This window comes from Rhineura floridana, chromosome 4, assembly GCF_030035675.1.
Source record: "Rhineura floridana isolate rRhiFlo1 chromosome 4, rRhiFlo1.hap2, whole genome shotgun sequence".
Classification (NCBI taxonomy): Eukaryota; Metazoa; Chordata; class Lepidosauria; order Squamata; family Rhineuridae; genus Rhineura; species Rhineura floridana.
In genome coordinates, this window is record NC_084483.1 from 94,038,263 (window position 1) to 94,058,248 (window position 19,986).

Below are 19,986 nucleotides of genomic sequence, written 5' to 3' on the forward strand. Positions count from 1 at the left end.
GACAATATTCTGCACATGGTGTGCACACACACTGATTAATGATTAATAAAAATGCTTTACATGGATGCTTTAATGTGTGAAGTGGGCCTCAGTAGAACACAATAGGCAGGGCTGGCCCCAGACATGCCCTTGGGCACCAGCTTGCCCTGGGCCCTGGCACGCATGTCTGCATGCACACATACATGCATGCGTGTGCCCAGGGCCAGCCCCAGACTCGCTGGAGCCCTTGGGGAAGAGCCTGCCCTAGGCCCCAGCGCTCCCCTTCCACGACTCACGCACAGCAAGAGCTTCGGGACTCTGCCATTCCCTTCCTTAACTTACCTTGTTCTGCAGTTGCGCACACAGCAGTGCCCTTAAGATAGATGGCGGCTGAGGTTTCCCTAAGGAGCTGAAGCCTCTTCCACCATCTTGGTTCATGGCAGGGATGCGAGCGCACAGCACGCATGCGTGCCATCAGCCAAGATGGTGGCAGAGGCTTCAGCCCCTTAGGAAAACCTCAGCCGCCATCTATCTTAAGGGCACTGCTGCGTGCGCAACCGCAGAACAAGGTACGTTAAGGAAGGGAATGGCAGAGCTCCGAAGCTCTCGCCCTGCGATCCATGGAAGGGGAGCAGAGGGCCCCCCCAGGGGCCCTCGGGCCAGTGCCCCACCTGGCACCCCTTGGAACCGGCCCTGCCAATAGGGCATACACATTAGGGGACCAAACAAGTCCATAATGTCTCCTGCATATGGAAAAAGGAAACTAAAAAGGCCAACACTGTGTAGTGTTCCGATGTTTGACATGAGATATTAATCACAGGCTCACTGGCTGATACTGAGAAGGAAAAGTTCTGTTTGCTTAATCTTCCTTACGTCTCCAAGCTGTTGAGTAGACATGCTTTTAGATCATTTCCACATTTATGAATAAAGACTCTTAAGTAAAAGTAACGTACCATTATGGAACAGAACAAGGCAATGCAAAAACATTGCAAAGTGGTTTGGACAATATTTCATATTAATCATCAACAACACAGGACACAATACAGAATGTGACAGTTCAATGCTGATGCCTGCTGGCTGGTTAAAGCTTATGTTGGATATCAAAATCCTTTCTCCAGAACTGCTCTGAAGTCCATTAGCTGAGGGCCTAAGATGTTTGGTTTTGAGAAGTAAAATGCAAATCATAGTGTAGCCTTAGGGATGCTTGAGCAATCTGATTTCTGTGAACTCCAGTGTGAATTAACCTGATCCTCATATCAGGCAGTAATATGTAGATTGAAATGTAATTACCCTTTGGACTTTGCAGATTTCCATATTTTGAAAAACAGTCCTCAGCTCAAAAAACATACCAAAATGTGCTGAAAACACATCTTTTATAATAAAATATGTTTAGAAATGTGTACATTGAGATAAATATTTAAATGCACATTTTGCACAGATTGTTTTTAAATTTAGAAATTGAATGGAATGAATTTATGAATAACCACATGCAAAACTGACATAAACTGGAAATAGACCAATTTATCCATCCCTCCATAGCCAGCTTTTGCCTTTTGTAAACCTCAGAACTGAAAGGTTTTCAAAACCTGAAGACACCAATGAGTAATTAATGGCACTTCTAATATATTCTTTTTCTACTTGTTCTACTGTGCATCAGATAACAGTAGTTAAAAGTTATCAACTTTCCAGTTAGTGTGCTCATTAATACTACATACAGTGCTGTGAGTGGAAAAGCTGTACGTCTTGCCTGGCTGTGCCGTCCAATCCACTGTTTTAAAGATAGATTTGACAGAAATTTACAAAAACACTGTTCTCTTGAGTTGACGTCAAATCATTGTACTTACATTTATTCTCAAGTTCATCATAGTGTTAATGTAATGTTTTCAAAGTGTCATTCTGTTCTGAAAGGTAGCTATTAAAAGAATAGTCACCATAATATCTGCTCCCTGTTTACACTAGGAGTCAGGCTTGCTTATTTGTGTGTGTGTGTGTGTGACAACCCTCCCCTTTTATTGTTTTTTAATTCAGCTAGTGATGCAGAGCCAAACACAGTGAAGAAAATGAGCAAGATTCTCTTAGCAGTTGTGCATCCATAAAGTTGATTAAGCCTCAATTGCATTTATGCAGGCACACAACCAGTTGTAAATAAGGGCCAAATGTTGTCTGCAGAGGCTTAGCTGCTGACAGTGATGGGCAAAAGAAGAGCAGAAATTGAACATAGTTCTCAGAAGGATTCTGGAAAGGTAGTGCTGAGTACCTACATATCTTCTGTGCAACTTCTTCTCACTATAGTCTCCATTTCCCCTTTACCACAGTCACCCACTCTTTCCCAGTCAACTGAGTACCACTTCATCTGTTACATGGTAGCAAAATGTGTGTGTTTCACCCTTGGTACACGTGGTGGGAGCTACAGCCATTCCTCGTTTGGTGGCACACATATCTCAGTCATATACAAAGTTGGACTCTTGCATTTGTCATATGTATTATTGAAAACACAGCATGATCAAGACAAAGTTTAGAGTTTCTGAGTCCTGGCCTGTGTACACATCATACATTTAAAGCATCCCTCTCCAAATCCTGGGAACCATAGTTTACCCCTAGCAGAGCTATAATTCCCAGCACCTTTAACAAACGATAGTTCCCAAGATTCTTGGGGGGGTATTTTAAATTTACTTTAAATATGTGGTGTCTATGTATTGATTTGAATGGGAGAATTTGTTGGTCAGTGATGCAGGTTGTGAGACTTACAGATAAGGTTTTTAGCAGAGAGAGAGAAACCTGAAGCAGAAGGGTTAAACTGTGAGAACAGAGTTCCAGACAATCAAGGTCAGTGTGGCTAGCTGAGAGTGTGATAAGCTGGGAACTGGCAGGATCTCGGGTGTGGGGGAAGAATTGTCAATGGAGGAAGATGTCTCTAATGTCTTTGCCTAGTAAAGACTCTTACATGAAACTTGCCTGGCCTGTCTTATTCCTGTTCTAAACGGCTTTTGGATTCATACCACGTCTCACCTACACACGCAGTGCACTACAGGGGTTATGGGCCCAGATTATGAGGCGTTGTAGCGGGTTCGAGAACTGGTGAAGTGGCGTTGTTGCAGAGAGAAACAAAACGCAAGTGAGAGGCAAGTAAGAGTGAGCAACATGGCTGTAAATCTGTCTTCCGGGATGCCGATGGAGAGACTGAATGCTGTAAATTACTCCAGCTGGAAGTGGAGAATGAGAGCTGTTCTGATTAAAGAGGATTTAAATGATGTCGTGGAAAACCCCCCTCCGGCAGCTCCTTCAGCAGCGTGACTGAAGAAAGACGAGAAAGCGAAGGCTTTTATTACTCTGGGGCTATCAGATTCACAACTGTTGCTGGTGAGTAATGAGCCGACTGCTAATCAGATGTGGGAAAAGTTAAGAGCTGCACATGTACAGCAAACTGCGGGAAGCAGGCTGTGTTTGGCACGGAAGCTTTATCAGATGCGTTTTACTGATGATGTGACTATGGAAGAGCATTTGGCTGAATTTCGTAGATTAAATGTTGAGCTGCAAGATCGAGGCGTTCATCATAATGACTTGCAGATGGTTTATCTCCTGTTATCTTCATTTGATCAAAAATGGGACGTGCTGGTTGCTGGTCTTGAAAGTCAACCAGACGGGACTCTATCTTTGGACTTTGTGGAACAGAAACTTCAACAAGAGTGGTGTAGGAGACAAGAAAACAAGAAAATGGACTTAAAAGAGGCTGAGACTGTGTCTGTACAACGGAATCAAAGAAGCAGGGAAGAGACTAAAACATGTTATTTTTGCGGGTCACGTGGGCATATACAGAGACATTGTTTAAAGAAGAGGAATTACAGAGACTTTGAAAGTCAGAGGGCAAGCGTGAACTTTGTTTCTAAGGGGAGCAATAAACTGATTAACTCTAAGTGGCTTCTTGACAGTGGAGCGTCTAATTGCCTAATCACAGACTCTAGTTTATTTTACACTTCAAAGCCGACGCAGGAGAAGCTTTATCTGGCTGACGGATCATCTCAGGACGTGACAGCAAGAGGAACGCTGAAGATGGATAATTTGGGAATTTTAACAGATGCATTATTGATTTCTGGTTTAAAATATAACATTCTATCAGTGAGAAAATTGGCTCAAATAGGTTGTAAAGTTACATTTGAAGGGGATAGATGTTTTGTGAGAAAAGATGGTGAAATATGCATGCAAGGGAAATTACAGAACAAAATGTTTATAGTTGAATGCAAGATTGATAAAGACATGTGTGCTTGGATAGCAGTAAATAAAGAGAAACATGAGAATTGTGTCCATGAATGGCACAGAAAATTAGCACACGGACATTTTCAAAAGATACAAAACACCCCAAAATATAGTCAAGATTTGAAGTTAACACACTGTGAGCATGTGGATGAGTGTGAGGTATGTTATAAAACAAAAATGACTGTGAAGCCAGTAAATAAGAGCTGTGAAAGCACGACTTCAGAACCATATCAGCTTATACATGTGGATTTAGCTGGTCCTTTTCAGTGCTCAAAAGGTGGAGCAAGGTTTTATTTAGTGATTGAGGATGATTTTTCGAGATTTACACATGTGTTCTTATTGAAAAAGAAAATTGACACAGAAGAGAAATTAAAGGCATTCATACAGAAAACAGAGACACAACATGGGGCTGTTATCAAAAATATCAGATCAGATAGAGGAGGCGAATTTACCAGTAATTCATTTCAAACATATTTGGAAAAGAAGGGAATAATTCTAACCGCTCCCTTCAGCCCATCCTCCAACGGCACGGCAGAGAGGAGGAACCGGTCATTACAGGATTCATTGAGAGCAATGCTAGCAGATGCTGATTTGAATAACACTTATTGGGGTGAATGTATACTGTACACTGTTTATATTCAGAACCGCCTAATGCACAGAACAATAGGCATGTCTCCCTATGAGAAACTGACTGGAAGAAAACCCAGGGTGAAACACATAGAACGTTTTGGGGCAAAATGCTGGGTACATGTAGTAAAACAAAGAAGACATGGCAAATTAGGCTCAAGAGCTCAAGCAGGACGCATTTTAGGATTTCAGAATTCATATTACAGAGTTTGGTTACCTGAGAAACAACAAGTAGTGTTAAGCAGAAACATAAAAGTGATAGATAAACCTTGGAGACACAGCCAAACAGTGATCTTAGAGAGTGAAAACAAACAGGAAGCTGCAGATGTTCCTTTCGGGCAGCAAATTCCATTAAAAGCTGCTTTAACAGATTTAATATATGGTGGCAAACGTACTGTTAAAAGACTGAGAGGTGAAGACATAACAACACATGATACAGAAATGCCAAGTACGAGTGCTGGTCCAACTAAAGTTGAAAGTGAGGAAGAAATGGAAATAGATAATGTCAGGAGATCAGAGAGAAAAACGAAAGGTCAACCTCCTCAGAGATTTGCATTTAACATTACACAACAGAATAATGAAACAGATGAAATTCCAGAGGAATGGGAAAAAGAGGGACCTATAGATAAAGAAACAATGGATCTAATGTGGAAATATTGTGTTGAAGAATGAAATGTAATTGTATCATCAAAGAAAAGCAAACATGAATCTGTGAAACTTGTGTAAATAAAGAATAAAGAGAAACTGAACTGAACTGAAACTGTAAATAGAAACTGTAAGAATCCATGTACTGAAATGTATTTGTAATGAAAAGTTAATGTTGTAGAGATGTAATAATTGTAACATGATGTTTTGAAGTCTGCAAGTCTCAGGTGGGGGCTGTTGGTCAGTGACGCAGGTTGTGAGACTTACAGATAAGGTTTTTAGCAGAGAGAGAGAAACCTGAAGCAGAAGGGTTAAACTGTGAGAACAGAGTTCCAGACAATCAAGGTCAGTGTGGCTAGCTGAGAGTGTGATAAGCTGGGAACTGGCAGGATCTCGGGTGTGGGGGAAGAATTGTCAATGGAGGAAGATGTCTCTAATGTCTTTGCCTAGTAAAGACTCTTACATGAAACTTGCCTGGCCTGTCTTATTCCTGTTCTAAACGGCTTTTGGATTCATACCACGTCTCACCTACACACGCAGTGCACTACAGAATTAAGCATGTACTTAAAGCTTGTCCCACTGAACTGAACTTTGTGAGGGTCATGATCCTAATGTGTGAATCAGCTGTGAAAGTAATCTAGTTCCTAAAGACAGATTCATACACTGCTTCTTCTATGTCTTTTTTTTTTTGGGTGTGCAGCTAGATTGCATTGAGTGTACACTTGGGGGGAAGGTGAAAAACAGGTGTATTTGGGTTGGAAATGTAAAATCACAGAAATACCGGTGAGGTAGCCAGAATAGGCTTGTTATCATTTTCAGTGGTAAATCTTCTGAGTAGCAGCGTATTGAGAGGCCCAATTATTACCACTGTGACCAGTGTATTTCCATGTGACCTAAAATATTTGACATGAAGGTGAAGCATTTTGAGAGGGCTTGTGAAAAGTTTTTAACTCAAAAGCTTTATGCTTGAGTACTTTTGTAATTGAGTACAGTAGTTGAATAGTTGACACAGTTGGTTACAGAATTAAACACTACTACCTGCCTGTATTGTTGAACCTTGAATAAGATGTATAATGGTTCGGATGTAATAGCCTGTTACAATGATAGCACTGAAATACTGATTGCACTGAGAAAGCTTTCAAACTGATTGATAATGATTAACAGTAATAACAGAGCAACCAATATAGTCAGTGTAGCTGACAGTGAAGTTTATACAGTATTTTAAATATAGCAATACTGAATATTCTCCACTTTTGATTTTTGGGTTAAAGAAGACATTTTGGTCTGGTTGATATTTTGCCTGAATAATAATATCATGGAGGATGAAGCTATCAATGGCAACTAATTGTAATGACTATACTACCTTCAATATCATAGGCAGCATTCTTCTGAATACCACTTGCTAAGGATCACAGGTGGAAGAGTGCTATTGTGTTCATGTCCTGTTTGGGGCCTCCCATAGGTATCTGGGTGGCCACTGTAAGGACAGGATGTGGACCAGATAGTCCTTTGGTCATCTGATCCAGCAGGGCTCTTTTTATGTTCTGATGTTCACTTAGATTTCCAGTCTTGTTCAGTGTCATTGTTTCCATTGGTTGCTTTTTCTCTTTCTTTCTTGGATTAGTCATGCAGATGATCCCTCCCAATCAGGGATCACTTAATGAACTTGATAACATTATGACACTACGTATCCAAGCAGATTTATTTATTTTTATTTTATTTATTATTTTATTTATACCCCGCCCTTCCCTCCAGCAGGAGCCCAGGGCAGCAAACAGAAACACTAAAAACACTCTAAAACATCATAAAAAGACCTTAAAATACATTAAAACAAAACAACGTTAAAAACATTAAAAAAAAAACTTTAAAAACATCTTTTAAAAAAGGGTTAAAGATATTAAAAGACATATTAAAAGCAATTCTAACACAGACGCAGACTGGGATAGGTCTCAACTTAAAAGGCTTGTTGGAAGAGGAAAGTCTTCAAAAGGCGCCGAAAAGATAGCCTAATATTTAAGGGGAGGGAATTCCACAGGGTAGGTGCCGCGACACTAAAGGTCCATTTCCTATATTGTACAGAACGAACCTCCTGATAAGATAGTATCTGCAGGAGGCCCTCACCTGCAGAGGACAGTGATTGGCTGGGTATATAAGGGGTTAAGGCGGTCTTTCAGATTTGCCATGAAAAATATCACCAAAGGCATTGTATGAATAAATTCACTTTTTTTTTCATGGCAAGGACTGCAAAAATCATCAGAAAGGGAGGCATTGACACTAAGTTCAAATAATACTATATGCTAGGCAATGGTCTGTTGTTTCTTTGTGGCAGGCAAGTTTGATTTCCTTTTAAAATAAGAATTAAATTTGCTGTGATAGATTCATAACAATGGCTTTGTTAGATGAAATCTGTGGGTGCAGTCCATAGGTCAACAGACACACCAGCCATGGAAAGCCTCCCAGCACCAGTAGGCTAGCTAGAGTGTGTGTGGCAATACTCCTTGTTTGTTTATTTATTTATTATTTGATTTATATCCCGTCCTTCCTCCCAGCAGGAGCCCAGGGCAGCAAACAAAAGCACTAAAAACACTTTAAAACATCATAAAAACAGACCTTAAAATACATTAAAACAAAACAACTTTAAAAACATTTTAAAAAAAGCTTTAAAGACATCTTAAAAAAAGGGTTAAAACATATTGTTTTTTTAAAAGGGTTTTTTTTAAAAACAAATATTAAAAAGCAATTCCAACACAGACACAGACTGGGATAGGTCTCAATTTAAAAGGCTTGTTGAAAGAGGAAGGTCTTCAAAAGGAGCCGAAAAGATAACAGAGATTGTTGTGACCACTTGAAAAGTTCTGGGTCAAGGCTTGCTCACTGAGCAGAGCAACTAGGAGATCTGCTCTCCCTGACCGCAAACTACTTCCACAGCTGCACAGAAGCTGGATCTGACAGCAATCCAGAATGACTTGGATGGTGCTATTAGCATATATGTGAATGGCTGGAGTACAGCAATGGAAGAAGTGTTTTGTGGATAGAGACCTGAATACATAGGAGGGCACCTTGACATTCTTCTTTGCTGTGATACATTCAGATAGACATAGTGGTTGCTAGTCATCAAGATAAAAATCTATTTGGCCCAAAGAAAATGACAAATCAATATGAAAACAATGCCCTTTGCTGTAAACACAGCAGATGCTCTCAATTACAGGCAGTAATTACCATACACAGGGAATGGGCAAGTTCCAGTACCACTTAACAAACACCAAATAAGCTGTAAAAACTTCATGACCCTAATAGTGCTCTCTTATAAGCCTGGAAATGATTTCCTCTGCCTAGCATAATGTACTTATAAATATGTATGTAATCTCAAAACGTGCTTTAATAATGATAGTCATTTAAAATAAAATAATAAAATAAACCCATGACAGTGATAAATCAGCCTGTTACAGACTTGAGGCAGTTTTTGCTTTGTGCAACAGAGACAACAGATATCCATGACCAAGGTTTACACAGCAGAGAGATGACAGCCATTCTTGGAGGGTGAAATAACAATTTTCAGAAAATCAGCAACTGACTGCCTGTGGCAGGCAGCTGAAATTAAATAGGCCATTTGCAACCTGCTTCCATTTAATTTTACCAGTTCCCGTAATTCTGGGTCCATAGGAATTGTAGTAGTATTATCAGAACAAGTAATTTCTGTAAGAGCTGAAGGACTAATGGAACATGCAAAATCCAGAGCTCTAGGAAGGATCCTGTGCAATTCTGGATGGCAACAAGCTCAGTGGGTTCACTCATTAAAAATTGGTCCTAGGCTGGCCAATGATTTTTGTAAACTGAATATCACTGTTTCTGTCAGTTGTGTATACAAGCTTTTGGCCTAATGTTTGCAAAACTCACTAAAGGAAGTGCTCTCTCCTTCATGACTGATATTTCAGAGGACTATGTGTTTAAGTATTTTGATTTTTTTAAATGCTACATTTCAGAAGGTGGGTCTAAATCATTTGCAAACCACCAAGAGTTGCCTTGTATGTATACTGATCATGCTGAATGCTCTGTTTTTAGTATAGAGGACTCATTTCATGTAAAGTTATCATCACACACACCACCAAAACAAAGAGACCCTGCTTTGAGTTTTGTTTTTGCTTATCTTTAAGGGTATTGTAACAAAAGATTGGAAATGAGACCTTTTGACATATGTATGCTTGTGTAGGGCCAAGCATCAGAAAAACCATGACACCGAGCCTGTTAAATCCATGTGCAAGCACTGCAACTCTAATGTAGGACATGGCTCCACACAAGTTGCAGCATATGGCAACTGCAGGAAAAGGCTTGTATGGATTCACCCCTGGATGATTCAGACAATTGCAAGGTGATTATGTGCAGCCATCTTCCTGTACAGGGTGCAGCATTTGACACCCATTTCCACTGGCATGCTAAAAAGCCAATTCATGTGCATACCAGTGAGTGTGGACTGATACAACTGGGCATAGATAAGGATCTTTTCCCCAGCCATAATACATTTTTTAAATAAATGGTAAACATATAGTGAATTTTAGAATTCAGAAATATGTAGTGGTTAAAGTGTCAGACCAGGAGTGGGGAGGGGAGACTTAGGTTCAAATTCGAACTCTGCCATGAAGCTCACTGTGTGATCTTCAGCCCGTTACACTCTCTCAGCCCAGCCTACTGCAGACATTGGTTGTTATGCAAATTTTATTTATTTATTTTATTTTGTTCAATTTATATACCGCCCACAGCCTGAAGGCTCTCAGGGCGGTGTACAGCATAGGATAAAATACAATAACATCACAAGAACAATAGAACTTAAATATAAACAATAAATAACCTCATATACATTAAAAGCTTAAAAGGTAGATTAAAATGCCTGGGAGAATAAAAAGGTTTTCACCTGGCGCCGAAAAGATAGAAGTGTAGGTGGCAGGCGGACCTCATCGGGGAGACTGTTCCATAATTCGGGGGCAGCCACTGAAAAGGCCCTAGATCTTGTTACGACCCTCCGAGCCTCTCTGTGATTCGGAACTCGGAGGAGGGCCTTAGATGTTGAACGTAGTGAGCGGGTAGGTTCGTATCGGGAGAGGCGTTCCGCCAGGTACTGTGGTCCCGCACCATGTAAGGCTTTATAAGTCAAAACTAGCACTTTGAATCTAGCCCGGAAACAAATAGGCAGCCAGTGCAAACGCGCCAGAACAGGTGTAATATGCGCGGACCGCCTGGTCTTCGTCAGCAGTCTGGCTGCAGCGTTTTGCACTAACTGAAGTTTCCGGACTGTCTTCAAAGGCAGCCCCACGTAGAGCACATTGCAGTAATCCAGTCTAGAGGTTACCAGAGCGTGCACAACTGAGGCGAGGTCGTCGCTTTCCAGATAGGGATGTAGCTGGGCTACCAACCGAAGGTGGTTGAACGCATTCCGTGCCACCGAGGTCACCTGCGCCTCGAGAGACAGGAATGGATCGAAAAGAACCCCCAAGCTACGAATCTGTTCCTTCAGGGGAAGTGTAACCCCATCTAGAACAGGTTGAACATCCACCATCTGGTCAGAGAAGGCACTCACCAACAGTGTCTCGGTCTTGTCAGGATTGAGCCTCAGTTTATTAGCTCTCATCCAGTCCATTATTGCAGCCAGGCAAAATGAGATGAGAAGAGCCATGTATGCCACTAGCTCCTTGGAGAAAAGTATAAAGTAATAATAAATTGGTACATTATTAGCACATGAAATATGTTGTACAATAATCTGTGACCTTTGCCATGTTCTCTTCAAAAACGATTCTGTGATTTGTGAATTGGGGTCCTAGTTTGGGCTGGGAAACTAGTTTGTCACTGTTTCTGTCTTGTAAGTTCCCCAGAAAGGAATGAATGTAAAGACAAGGAATTGAGCAAGGGGATAAGAATGAACAGGACAAAGTCTGCAGCAGTTGAAATCAAAAGTGTGTTATTTTAGAAAGGTGTGGATGTTATTAGATTGACTTCATGGACAGATGAAAATTAGAGGGAAAACCAATCACAAATCAGAACTAAAATCAGAGAAGCATCTGTCTGTCTGTCTGTCTGTCTGTCTGTCTGCTTACATGTGACCTTCACCAGATCCATCTCTTGATAACCTCAGGGAAAAGTGCCCAGTTTAAATTCATTCTTCAGATCTCATTACCTTGCCTATTATTATTAATTTGTATAATAATGAGAGTTCCTAGTGGCCACTGTCAGAGTCTCAGTAGTCTAGCAGCAGCAAGTGGATAGAAGCTGGTCACTTTCCACAAAGAGCATAAATGTTTATTAATTTAAGGAAGAACAATGAAGATAAACAGGAAATCCAAAACAGATTGAAAAGACCAGAGGAGAGAATCCACTTAGCTTGGTGGAATCCTACCAATATTTTTCATTCCCCCGCCTCACTTTTTTCTCTTTCCCAGATCCTTAAAAACTTGCTGGCATTTTAGTGCTAACTTTTCAGAAATCCAAAATAGTCTAGGTTTGATATCCTGACAACTGGGGACAGACCCTTTCATCTTCCCCCCTTTGATGACAACTGGCAAAAGTTTGAGAAGCAAAAGAAAATTGAAAAATGGAAATGGACTGCCTTCAAGTCGATCCCAACTTATGGCTACCCTATGAATAGGGTTTTCATGGTAAGCGGTATTCAGAGGGGGTTTACCAATGCCTCCCTCTGAGGCTAGTCCTCCCCAGCTGGCTAGGGCCTGCTCAGCTTGCCACAGCTGCACAAGACGGCCCCTTCCTTGTCCACAACTGCCAGCTGGGGGGCAACTGGGCTCCTTGGGACTATGCAGCTTGCCCACAGCTGCACAGGTGGCAGGGTGCATAACCCCTGAGCCACTCACTGTGGGGGTGATCTTAAGCTGGCCCTTGACACTCAGGAGACATGAGCGGGGATTTGAACTCACAGACTCTGGACTCCCAGCCAGGCTCTCCTCCCCACTGTGCTATACCAGCTATCTAAAAGAAAATTAATGACTGTAAAATTTAGAAATGAGTCAGTGATGCATTCTGTTGAGCTACCAGAGAGGGCAATAGAGTGCACACTATACTGTTGTAAAGAAAGTACTGAATGAAAGTTGTTCTTGTATATCTGCCTATTTTTGAGAGAATAGAGACATAACATGAGGTCAGAGAAAAGCAGAACTACAAGTTCAAAACACCACATGAGAGAACTCAGATGGCTTCTAGCACCAGGCAATTATCTCCTATGGACTTCGATAATAGGAATATGGCTGGAAATTGGGCCCAGTGGAGATCTATTTGCAGGCCCAGAAGCAGACAAGTGGTCTGCAGAACAAAAAACTGTACATTTCCAGGTCAGTTCCAGGTCAGCACTGGACAGATAGGCAGAGATAACTGTAGGGCTTGGGGTGTGAGTGGCAAACTATTTGCACAGAAGAGAAAGAAACTTGCTGTACTGTTTGCATTGTTTGAAACATACTTCCCATCCAGAAAAATGTCTCTGTACAACAGAAAGGCAGCAAGAGACAACAGAAGGGTTGTATCTCAGGGGTACCTCCTTTGCATGCAGAAGGTCCCAGGTTCAATCCCTGGAATCTCCAGTTAGGGATGGAAAATACTCCCTGTCTGAATCCCCGGAAAGCCACTGCCAGTCAGTGTAGATGGCAGTGAGCTTGGTGGACCAATGGTCTGACTCAGTATAAGGCAGCTTCCTAGAAGCAGTAAATGGCTGAATATTGGGGCTGTGTTTCATGAACTATTGAAGTGGAATTTTCGACTTTACTGTCATGATGGGAGTGTGTACTAGCACGTAGAGATAAGAGTGGTGTGTGGGAAGAGTTATGAACTGTTTCAAATGTCCCGCCTGTATCTGTCTGCAGGGAATAACTGTGCATCCTTTGCAGAGCACGTCACAGCTAGGAATTCTCCTGTTTGCTGTATGGGATCACATGTCATTAAAAGTCACTGGGGTATATAAGACTGTGCCAATGTCTGTTCTGGCAGACATGCTTGTGTGATCGCTGTCTCCTTACGTAAGTAATAAAAGCTAGCTTTCTGTCTGGAAGTCTCGTGTGCACTAATTCCCTGGGCTAGAACTATCTCAACAAGTAGTATAAGAAGGAATTTCCACCACACTATCACCCCCTGGAAAATGTGCCCACCATTTTGGATGATTGTTCTTAACCCTTCTGGAAGGGTGCAGAACTGTTCACCAGGGAGGTGGGTTCCAGCAGAAAAGAAAATGCATTTCCATTGCTTAGGCCACTGGGCCAGTTGCACTTGCTTGACTAGTTGAGGCAGAATGTGCATATTCAGGTGCATTCCCATTTGCATTCTGTCCTATATCATTTATATAGACCTATGTGTGACTATAGCTGGATTCCAGTGATATTTTTAGTATGGAATGCCAATAGGCAATAAAATTGCTAGCACAGTACAGCAAGTAGAGATGTGCTAACTCTCCAAGGCTGGGCTCAGATAGGTTCGGGATTTTCCCAGGCTTTTCTGGAACATCAAGATTCCTCAGAAAATCTCTTGAGCCAGGAACTTCCATTAAACTTCCTAAGCCTTGGAAAGGTGGCTCCTACCAGCCCCCAGCTCCCAATTGACAAGGCCCTTAACCACATGAGTCCGAGATACCTCAGGGTCTTCCTGATCACTGAGGTCTTCAGGGGAGTTGCTGTTAGTGGTTCCCCGTGGCTTGGATGCATGGCATGAACAGTGTGTTCTGTATTGTGGGCCCAGTTTTATGGAACTCTCTTCTGGCTGAGGTTGGACAAGCCCCCACTCTGTTAAACTTCTGGCACCTAGTGAAGATTTCTTTTTTTAAACTTCCAGCAGGCATTTGAAGTGAATACTGATTTTATAGTTTTAACTGACTTTAATTTTCATTGTATTGTATTCCCTGTACACCACTTAGAGATAATTCTAGTTAAGCAGTATATAAATGGCCTAAATAAACTCTTTCCTTACATTGGCAGCAGTAGCAATGTGGAAATGGCAGTGACTGAAGAGGTGAAGAAGGAGTCGTTTTTGCCTGTTGCTCTCTCCTGTCTGTCACTTTGGCTAACAGTGTGGTGGCATGGGGGTTATGAGGACTATGTCTCCCTCTCCAAGTGACCTGTTCAAGGCACAGGGGACCATGGAAGAACTACAGCTCCATTAGCCTGCCCGTGTCTGTCATATTGTTAGCCAAGACAATAGATGGGAGGAAGGGGGGGAATACCTCTTTTCACCTCTCCTGTCACTGCTGATGCCTCTCCTGCAACTCTACCTTAGTCTTCCTCTCTGAGAATGAGAGTAATAGAGAGGTTTTGTTTGCCCTCAGTGACATTGTCATATAGTGAAATCTGATTTGCTGCCTAGGACCATGATGTCATAATTTTCATTACATGATTCCTCATTGGCTGGAATCACACAATAAAGAAACCCTTTCAAGTAAAATACAACAATAACTGATGCCAAAATACAACAACAACAATAGCAGTAGCAGCAACAGGTGTTGCTGGCAGTAGGTTGTGAAAACAATGGTTGAGAATAAACATTTAAACATACATGAACGGACAGAACAGAAGATAAAGTTTCTCTCACACATTTGGGTGTCCCATCCCTTCAAAGAGCAATGTGAAAATCAAACCTCCACAGCACTAAAGAATTCAAGAGCAGGTTCATTTCTTCAGAACATTTAGTTTGCTGCTGTTAGATGAACAGTAGGAACATTCAGGTAATTTTAAAATAAAATACCAACCAAACGTTATAAAGACATTTAAAAGACACAACCCTATGCTAGCTTACTGGGAGAAAGCTCTTTGACCTCAATGAGAATTATTTCTGGGTAGACATGTACAGGAGAGTATAAAGTTTTCAATTTACCTCCTCCTCTCTGATAATAGCACTACAGGTGTTTTGCAGCCTACCTCATAAATGTGCCTCAACTCTGTCTTGAAAGTGATTTCCCTGGTGTGAGAAGCTTAGTTCGTATTTTGCATCTATGCAGCTGTTCACTTGCATGCTGTGAAAGATGTCATTCATGGCAAAGACATTCCCCTCCATCTTTTAAAATTTAAAATGAGCCTGCCCATAGAACCTGCCAGATATTTTTCAAAATAGTTATGGCAGTTAATTCCTACCCTGCTGACCTGCACCAGTAGGAGATTTGCCTACTGTATTTTGGAAAGCCATGGGGAACATAGCTAGTGACCTGTGAGAATCCAAAAGGATTACAAGATTTGTTCTTTTATTTTACACATCTTTCTTCTATTGCATCATGGAATGGCTGTGTTAACTGCTTCTCCTGCTTGGATTAGGATGGCATTCAAGTTTGTTGCAATGAATATTTGTTGTTCTAAGTAAGTAAATATCAATTTTTGTCTTCTAAAAGTGCTAATCTAGAAGATAATTAAACAAGCTTCTTTCTTAATAGCTGGGGATTTTGTCAAATGTGAGGAGGACTAGTGTGCAAATATGTTAGAGTTGAGTGGGAAATATAATTTCTTGGCTATTTTCCTGGTAATTAAAATGTCAATGCAAGCTGTGGACATGGCGCTCTTGAAATATTTAAAACTGTTGTTTTTATCTTGACAGATGCATGATTTTAATGTTGATGAATGTCTTGTATTAACCAAACACAATACACCTCAGTGACCGTTTCAAAGAAAACCTTACATTTTCAGATGGAAAATATGCCATGTGTGTCACAAATATGTTATTAAAAATTTGCAGAGTTATATGTTTGTTTTAAACGGAACACAAGTGTCTGTTTTGAAGATGCATTTGGCTGCTGTCATGGACCTTTTGTTTACAACTTTATAACAGAATGTCTGCCAGGTGCTGCATTGCTACATCATAAAGTCCCTCTCCCCCTTAAAAAAATCTCTTGTCTTCTGTGGACTGTTTCCTTCCAACTAGGAAGGTTCTTGTTGTTCATAATTCCCAGAGTGAGCGAACATGTAGGTAGGCATACGTAGTTGTGTTTTTGTGTTGCCTGAATAACCAAAGACATATTTTCCTTCTATCTGGCAAGGAGAAAGGGAGAAACTTCAAATTTATACCTTTTCCAGATATTTCCCTAGGATAGCTAGTTGCTAAGTTTGGTTTCCTGCCTATGTACTGGACTGATTGAACCAGGCCTGGTGCCAGTGGGAGACCAGGTCGGGCAATGTTCAAGGGCCTCTGAGGGGCACCTCCTCAGGCTGGGAGGGTGGAACTCCTGTTACGCAATCTGCACTAGGTTCTGCAGGTTCATATGGAAGTAGGCTGTTCTCAGATACCCTAAGCTACGGTATATGTAGCTTTGCTAGAATCAGAAATTTGAATTGTGGAAATAAATTGGAAGCCCGTGAAAATTTTTAGATACTGGCGAGATATCTTCAGATTACTAAATTCCAGCCAATAACCTGACTGTTGTGTTTGGAACCAACTGAAGTTTTTGAGTAGTCTTCAAAGGCAGCCTCATGGACAGTGCATTGCAGTGATATAACATCACAGGGCATGGATAATTGTGACAAGGTTATCTTAACCAGGAGACGCTGTAGCTGGCGCACCATAGGTTGACAAAATAAACATGTAACTGGGATAGTATTTTTGAAGATTAGGCCACTCTTGCTTATCTGCATAACTCAGAAATATACTCTTCTTTGAGCGGGTTAATACAAATTCTGAAAAAAGATAAAAGCAAACACTACCAATATAATAATATCTAAAACAGGGATAGGGATGCTGTGGACTGAATGCCGTGTTCCAGGCTTCTCTGTCTCGTCCTTGGGACTCTCCTCAGGCCACACCTCTTCATCCATGGCCACACCCTCACCAGCTGTGCTTTGTGCCCTCCTCAAGGGCTTTTCCTGGCTGCAATGTGTCCTTGAACTGTGATAATGCCTCTTCCTTGCTTCAGTGGAGGATTAAGAGATGTGTGTGGGGGCATAGAAACCTCTGACTTTGTGTGGCTGACTTTGTAGCCTACTGTACAAAGGTAAGAGTCATCTCTGTTGCTCCACCCACTTTTTCTTTGCCTCTGATCCTGTGCACGATGGGCATGTGACCCCAAGACATTTGCCTATGAGGAAATGTGGCTCTCAGGCTGAAAAAAGTTCCCCATTCCTCATGTAAAAGATTGAAGTAAAATCCAACACAAAGTCAATGAAGAACCAGTCATCTTTTTTTTTTGTCCTATACTACCTTGTTCCATAAAGAGGAACTTGTTCCATCCAAATATCTCCGTCCTCAGCTATAACTCCCCAGCCTACAACACTGAAATATCCTCTTCCCAAAATGAGCTTGGGCTAAATATTGAGATTCTGGCACTTCTGAATCCATCTCCAAAAATCTGCCAAGCAGGCACATTTTCAGCTAGGAAGTTTCCTTTGATTTCATAGTTACATGAAGGAGCAATTGTATTGGTGTTCTCATGATATCTTAACACTTTCATGCCAAACACTGTTGCATGTGATATCTCTCTTACTGTTCTCTCAATTTTTAAAACAATATTTTTGTTTTATAGTCATGCTGCCAAAATACTAACTATATAATAGTTTCTATGTCCTTATGATAACTGAGCACATCAAGTACTTTTCATGCATAATGTTGCTATTTGTATGCTATTACATTTTCATTCTCTTCTAGTACTTCCCAGTCCTCAACTGCACTAATGATGTATTCCAAATCTTGGGTCTCAGAAAATATTGAATAAAATGGTCTCTTATCATTGAGTTCGTATCCTTTCTCTGTCTGAACATCTGTGTTTCAGTTCATTTTTTCTTACCTTTATCTAACTGCGTGCTTATCTTCCAAAACCTGTATTAATCCCCATCTTTTCCAGCATATTTATTAATTTCCCATGTGGTGCTATATCAAATGGTGAACTGAAATCCAAACAGACTGGATCATCAGCATTTCCACTGTCTAGAAACCCTTTCTCTTACATAAAAAAGATCAGATTAAACTGCAAGGATCCATAGCCAACCCCTTATATGTTGCCCCAAATGAGTTTGGTTTATTATCCTTGCCCAAGGTGAACTTTTCCCACACACTCATACTTTCTTCCATATTGTCACTCTTTGTTTCTTCACTATCAATCATATTGATATTCACTAACAGGCAAAAAACCTTGTGGTTTAAGAACGTACCTATAGCCCACAGATATTTCTATCAAACTTTAAAAAGCAGGGAAATTGGGTAGCTATAGTGAATGCACCAGGAGAGCAGGAGACCTGACCTCCTCTCTGAGGTATTGGACTGCCCTACAAATTTGTGCAAACACAGTTTGGGTAGGTCTTTCACAGTCCAATCCACTTCCTGTGTAGCTTGGAAGAATTTGGTAATATGTGCTTCTGAGCATATGGTGAGTGGTGGCAACACCTGTCGTCTCCAAAAATGGAGAATTATATTTTTGTATGTTTGTTGGTGTTCTTCTTACTTTGCTTCTTTCCTGTGTTTCTACAGAGCATCTAATCTAAAATTTTGATTTCCCTCATTATTCATCCTAGAAACCTGTGTCAAATTTATTTTTATTAATTTCAAAGCCTTTTTATTTCAATTTATTTATTTATTTATTATATTTATATACCTCCCCATAGCCAAAGCTGTCTGGGCGGTTTACAGAAATTAAAAACAATAAAAACAAATCTACAAATTTTAAAACACAAAAGCAATTTAAAAACACAATTTAAAAAAATTAAAAACAATTTAAAAACACATGCTAAAATGCCTGGGAGAAGAGGAAAGTCTTGACCTGGCGCTGAAAAGATAACAGTGTTGGCGCCAGGCACACCTCATCAGGGAGATTATTCCATAATTTGGGGGCCACCACTGAGAAGGCCCTCTCCCTTGTTGCCAGACTCCCAGCTTCCCATGGAGTAGGCCCCAGAGGAGGGCCTTAGATGTTGAGCGTAATATACGGGTGGGTACATGTCAGGAGAGGCTGTCTATCAGATATTGTGGTCCTATGCCGTGTAAGGCTTTATAGGTTAAAACAAGCACCTTGAATTGAGCTCGGAAACATACAGGCAGCCAATGCAAGTGGGCCAGAATTGGTTTTATGTGTTCGAACTGTCTGGTCCCTGTTACCAATATGGCTGCTGCATTTTGCACAATCTGCAGCTTCCGAACCGTCTTCAAAGGCAGCCCCACATAGAGCGCATTGCAGTAATTTAGCTTGGAGGTTACCAGAGCATGGACAACTGAAGCCAGGTTATCCTTGTCCAGATAGGGGTGTAGCTGGGCCACCAACCGAAGCTGGTAGAAGGCACTCTGTGCCACCGAGGCTACCTGAGCCTCAAGTGACAGAGATGGTTCTAGGAGAACCCCCAAGCTACAAACCTGCTCCTTCAGGGGGAGTGCAACCCCATCCAGGATAGGTTGGACATCCACCATCTGGTCAGAAGAACCACCCACTAGCAGCATCTCAATCTTGTCTGGATTGAGCCTCAGTTTATTAGCCCTCATCCAGTCCATTGTCGCAGCCAGGCACTGGTTCAGCACATTGACAGCCTCACCTGAAGAAGATGAAAA